At 43.5% G+C, this 6567-nt stretch overlaps 1 long non-coding RNA gene across 1 annotated transcript; it reads right to left on the bottom strand.

Annotated features, from left to right (window-relative positions):
- Positions 1 to 4972: 4972 nt before the first annotated feature.
- Positions 4973 to 5869, bottom strand: LOC306779308. Its single transcript, XR_013772106.1, has 3 exons — positions 5752 to 5869; positions 5395 to 5493; positions 4973 to 5279 (listed from the first exon to the last, which is right to left on the bottom strand). It is a non-coding gene; the product is annotated as an uncharacterized lncRNA (long non-coding RNA).
- Positions 5870 to 6567: the final 698 nt, after the last annotated feature.

The raw sequence follows: 6567 nt of genomic DNA, 5'->3' as shown, positions 1-6567 counted from the left end.
AGAGGAAGAGTGTCACCCAATTCAGTTTGATACTGAATGAAGGGGGGGGGGGGGCTCACAGCATCATCAACTTAATTTATGGTTTTCTCCTGCTCTTCCCCCCAATTCAGTTTGATACTGAATGAAGGGGGGGGGGGGGGGGCTCACAGCATTATCAACTTAATTTAGGGTTTTCTCCTGCTCTTCCCCCCAATTCAGGGTGATACTGAATGAGGGGGGGGGGGGGGGGGCTCACAGCATCATCAACTTAATTTATGGTTTTCTCCTGCTCTTCCCCCCAATTCAGTTTGATACTGAATGAGGGGGGGGGGGGGGCTCACAGCATCATCAACTTAATTTAGGGTTTTCTCCTGCTCTTCCCTCCCATTCAGTTTGATACTGAATGAGGGGGGGGGGGGGGGGGGGGGGGCTCACAGCATCATCAACTTAATTTAGGGTTTTCTCCTGCTCTTCCCCCCAATTCAGGGTGATACTGAATGAGGGGGGGCGGGGGGCTCACAGCATTATCAACTTAATTTAGGGTTTTCTCCTGCTCTTCCCTCCCATTCAGGGTGATACTGAATGAGGGGGGGGGGTCTCACATTATCGATTTCATTTAGGGTTCTAAACTGGTTCTAAACACTCATAAAGCCCTCCACAATCAGGCCCCCTCCTACCTCACCACCACACTCCATCCCGTCGGCTCCGCTCCTCTGATGCCAACCTCCTGTCCCTTCCACTCAGGACCAAGCACCGGACATGGGGCGACAGAGCCTTCTCCATATCTGCTCCCTCCCTCTGGAACTCTCTCCTCAAACACATCCGAGACTGCACTGACCTTTCCATATTCTGATGGCACAAACTAAATTGATAGAGTTTAAAGCATTTAGTTTTAATGTAAAAACTTAATTTGAAAAGCAACTAAAAGCTATCGCTGTTAAGTAAACTCAGGTGATTGAAAAGTACTTAACCTCCCTCTGAATAACAGTGAAGTAGTAAGTGGCGTTACAATAAAAAGTGAAGTTCAGTACAGAGTAAATGTCTCGAGCTGCTAAACACCTCTGCAGCAGTAACCACGTGTCGACACTAGGTGGTGCTCTTTCACTACGGTGTGTGAAAGAGAAAATTATTAAAGCCGACACACACACACACACACACACACACACACACACACACACACACACACACACACACACACACACACACACACACACACACACACACACACACACACACACACACACACACACACACACGCACACACACACACACACACACACACACACACTCCTCCGTGAATCGCCACCTTAACGTGGTGGAGGAGTTTGAGTGGCTCAGTGATCCTGGGAGCTATATGTTGTCAAACAGGTCTCAGGGGAGAGCCCAGAGTAAGAGCAGTTCAAACATTATAAATAGCAGCCCACAGACTTCAGCCACCTCGCCCGGAAACCGGGGAAACCGGGGCACCCTCCCGGAGCCAGACCTAGGAAGGGAGCTCGTCAGCGGTGGCCGGGCCTTCGCCCATGGGGCTCAGCTCGAAGAAACTACATGGAGCAGCCACCCTGTGGACCCACCAGCCTCAGGAACAAGCATCGGGGTCGGGTGCAATACAGACCGGGCGGCGGGCCGGGCGAGTTTAAACACTATTTCATTGAATAAACAAAAGTCCTCAAGGGCACAGATTTGTCAAGGCTGTGAAATATTCTTCTCATTTTAACAGCAGCGAAAACATTTGTAAGTGAATGCATCTTATCAATGCATTTGGATTTGTATCAACATTCACTGAAACAGCACCTACAGCTGTCTCTAATAGCTGATGGTGGGCTGTTACCCGACATACCAAGTCTCGAATGTATTTTTTTTCTCTAAACCAGGAATGTCAAAGAGGGCCAGATATGATCGTGTGAAAATGCCCAAAGGCCAACAGACCCTGCTGACATGATTTTAAACGATAGAAGTTGCCTATAAATACACTGCTATTTAATGATTGTATTTTCAATGACACAGCAAATAGCAATGTAACCAAATGAAAGCATTCAGGTGTGAACACATCTCAACAACTATTCTGCCTTTCTTTCACATCTTGAAAGTCAGATGACATAAAGAACAAGCCATCTGAAAGCTGATGACCTAGAAACTGATCAATATTTTCCCCTGAAGACAATCCTAAATATGACTTAGTAAGGGTAGTGAAAAGTTGTTTAACGTTTAAGTTCAACCAGCCCTGGTCTTAAGGAGGCCATTTCTCATTTTCCAGGCCATCACTGTAAAAATCGGATTCTTATCTGATCTTAAGTGTCCTGGTTGAATACAGAATAAAATCAGCCCGGGGAGAGACAGCAGAGTGTAGACGGAGCAGATTATAACTCCACACTAGATTGCCTGCCATTGTAATCCCACACTCCTCTGGAATATCAAAATGCATCTGCTGAAAGGGGCTGAGCGCCAATAAAAAAGCAGGTTTTTACTTTTTTTAGTGGATTTCTTTTTGGCAAATACATTTGGTGTTCTATAATTCCCAATATGTCTGTCAGAGTAAATCCGTACCAACTTTCCACTCTGCACTGAAATGTTCTTATAAACCTATGAGGGAAGCTGCACTCCTCGTATTATATTTACGATGTACTGCAGCCGTGGATTTGCCTGATTAGGGCCACTGTGTTCCAGACAAGACAAGGAAGTGGTCATCTTCAGATGCAGAGCAGAGGAAAAGAGATGGAAGTGACCGATAAAGCAAAGCGACGGCACAGCCATTTAAGCTGCCTCAATATTTAATAACCACCAGGTTAAGAATAATTACTTCCTGTAACAGAACAAAGAGGGTTCAACCTGATTGGGGTTTCCGCTCCTGAATCGGCCACAATTTCAGACTGCGATGCTTCATGAAGATGAATCCTGTCAGAGCTGTAATTATGGGTTCATGGTTGGAGCAGATTGACACAAAATCAGGCCAGTCAGACCATGTATCTTAATGTCAGAGCCACACAGAGGCGCTCAAGTTTCAAACTTAGCATACCGTTTCAACTTTTTTAGAGTTTTACTTCAATTATTACTGATTTAATTATTACTGTAGTTATTAAACATGCATATCAAATGCAAAAGGTGGTAATTACCATCCGTCTGCTTGTTCAAGCAGCTGAATACAACACAACACAGACCGGTATTACATGAGCAAAGGGTAAGGCAAGTTCAGATGTGTGCAGCCCTCATGTGACGTGCTTTACTTGAGACATAAAGCCACATTAAGACAAGATGTTAAAGAAACACATAAGTGTGATTGTAGGATTTCTAGGGTGGCCAAATATCACCGCCGAATGAGAAAATACTTTGGCAGTTTTAAAAGATGTTAGCTTGAATGCTAACTGGTCGATTTTTCAAAGCAAAATGAGACAAATAACAGAGCCCTAAAATGCTAAATCATTTGTACCTCGACGTGTCAAGAGGAAAGGACACAAAGGTAAGAATGAAATATGCTAAACAGAGTTGTAAATGCACTTCTGGTTGGATGCTAAAACTGCATTTGTCCTATACTTGTACTCAATAAAGTTGAATCTGAATCTGAATCTTAAATTGCTTACACATCATGGCCCTGAAGTATCACATTTAAGTGCTGAGATGGATAAAAAACATTTTGTATCACATGCAGACCAATGAAATGGGGAGACCTCAAACCATTTTAATCGTTTCTTTGGTGTGAATTACAAAAACTATTGTTTGGACCAGTTGAACCAGTTGAACAATCTTTATGTCTTTATCTTTTCATTGGTCGATGAGTTCAACAAAATGAAAGTATACTTAAAGACAAAAGCAGAAGTGAATCAGAGTCCTCTCAAAGTTACACAACAAGTTACCTTAAATCTCCACTTTCATCCAACATTTACATTGGCTCGTGTTTGTTGTTGCTTTCTGACACATCAGTCGCATGTAAATAACAATTTTACAATTGTTTCCAGCAGTTTCAGACTTTCTGTGATAAACTGAGAACCAACAGTATGACAGGCTGAAGATACAAATCAAGCAATTATTTAAGTGTAGTTCTTTCATATTTTATTGCCTTCTTTGTCATCTTACTGTTGGCTTGGATGTAGCCTGTATTCAAGTGAAGCTGATCTCCACAGTCTTATCGTGAGGCAGCAGCAGTCCGTTTTCTCTCTCTCTCTCTCTCTCTCTCTCTCTCTCTCTCTCTCTCTCTCTCTCTCTCTCTCTCTCTCTCTCTCTCTCTCTCTCTCTCTCTCTCTCTCTCTCTCCTCTGTCTCTGTCTGGCCTTTGAATTGCTTTCCGGAGGCAGGGGATTTTGGCCGAGGAGATAAGGGGAGCTGGCTGTCTTTCTCTGGGAGGCCGGGGGAGTGTGCTGAGCGTGGTCCATCTACCGAGTACAAGATGCCCGGCGACATCTTTCGAACCCATTTTCATAAACCACCGTCGGCCTCATCAGCAACAAAACAAACTGCTTGTAGATGAAGGATGTCTCACTAAAAGTGCAGATGCTGGGGAATGCATGTTTTTTCGTTTTCCTTCCTGTCACTCAGTCGGGTCCTGGAGGATCCCCACTCAACCCCTCAGTCCTGACACTTAAGCCCTCAGTGCTCTGCTGTCTCGCACAAGAGCTAGTCACATGCGGCAGGCCCAGTGGCGGCTGGTCAATAGAGGGCCCCACCTTGAGCCACACAAAAAAAAAAAAATCATAATAATAATAAAGCGCATCTAGGGGGGCTAAATCGTTTTGGCCCAAAAGAGGCGGGTCTATAAAGCAGTTTAGCCAATTGCTGATTGAAGATATAAATGAGTGACATACAATTTAGCCAATCAGCGCCCTCAAATAGATTCAGTGTTTTGCCCCCCTAGCTGCGCGTTCTCGTCAGGAGAAGTCTCTACAGGCGCGAGCACTCCTCCTCCAAGACCCGTTTGAGAGGAGAACTTTGGCGAAGATTCTGCAGCCAAAGAGCTGATATCAGATCAGGCTGACCTCACAATCAGACAGCAGACTCGCGGGAAAGGGAAGCAGTACATGCGAACACATTGTGTTTTTATTGAACAAATATCGACCTGCAGTCAGCTTTTACAGATTGAGACTTTGTTTACTCTTCTTGAGTTGTACAAATTGTATATGAAAGAAGAGAAATATTGTGAAGCTGTAGCTGCACCAGTGCCTCAGAGAAAGAGTGTGATGATGGCTGAGGATGCGAGCAGGAGGAGGACACTGGAACCAGTGGGTGTGGCGCTGTTACACAGGTCTGTGTTACAGCACTTTATGGGCTCAACACATAAAGCTGTCCTCATGCAGCCCTTGGTAATGACATCTGATAGAAAGAAACTCAGTTTCAACAACAATAAAAACCACCGGGCGTTCAGCACAGCAACATATCGGCTCAGATAATTTATTTGAAATGTTCAATATCTGGAAGAACCACTCACCCTTCACGTCCATGGTGAAACAACGGCCCTCGCCGGCGTCACAAGTTAACTTGGCTGTGCAGGTTTTGCCTTGACATTTGTAGCATGTCAATCCACATGCTGCACAGAAAGACACAATACAACACACACATGTTTTAAACATAATCCAAATGTAATGCTCACTGTTTTATGCATTTTTTAAAAACGAAATCGTACTGGAAACAATTCCAGCTGGAGAACGAGCAGAGAAAATTGAGAGGAAACGCAAACTTTTAAATATGATATCCTCAATCACTCAAAAAACAAAACCCCCACACCCAACAAAAACAAGACAATGATATTACAAACCAAGGCACATGAATCATAAACTGTTCTTACCTGCAGACACAGTCACAAACAGGATCAGAGCTCCATAGAAATGCATCATGAACGGAGAGAAAAAACAGATGTTTAATAGACTGGTACTGGAGACAAGATGTCCACTCTGCTGAAGCTCGCCCTTTTATAGTCCAACCCACCAGTCTTGTCTAGAAACCTAGTTGTGTTTCTCATGAAAGCCTCCTCCCATCAGCCTGAGCAAATTATCCCAGAGAGACGGCAGTAAAACAATGAGAACAACAACTGAGAGTGAAAATCGTCTTGAGATAACTTCTCTTTTGGGTTTTACAAATCAGGCTGCAAATGCTGCAGTAGTTCACTGCAAAGTATTACATTGATTGTTGCAACAACAACAACATCAACTGACATTTCACATTTATTTTGCAGCCAGTGTTCAAACTATGTTCAAGTGAAGTTATTGTCTCACTTTACTGCCTCTGGTTTCATTACGACTGTCAGAAAGCAGTGACGCTCCTAGATTCAAGATTTCACTGAAGTTTAAGTCAACTAATTAAACGTATTATGAGCAAGATGCACTTAAAATTAAAAATACTTGTTGGACAAAATTATCCTTCAGAGCAATCTGGTAACAAATACTCTCCGTTGCCATCAGGGCCTGTTATTTTGTTTGTCAAACAGCATATATATAATTTTATGGAGCGCTGATCATGTTTGTATATGGAAGGGGAATTTGTACAGGTACAAAAAAAAGACTGCCCTGTTGTTTTGTCCAGGTGGAATAAATGCAGAAGGGAGCCTTACTGATTTTGACATTGATTTAACTGACTTTCGCCAGCATTCATTTTGATACTAGTA

This window comes from Melanostigma gelatinosum (genome assembly GCF_949748355.1).
Source record: "Melanostigma gelatinosum genome assembly, chromosome: 6".
Lineage (NCBI taxonomy): Eukaryota > Metazoa > Chordata > Actinopteri > Perciformes > Zoarcidae > Melanostigma > Melanostigma gelatinosum.
Note: the sequence above shows the minus strand (reverse complement) of the source record. Positions and strands in the feature narration are given on the sequence as shown.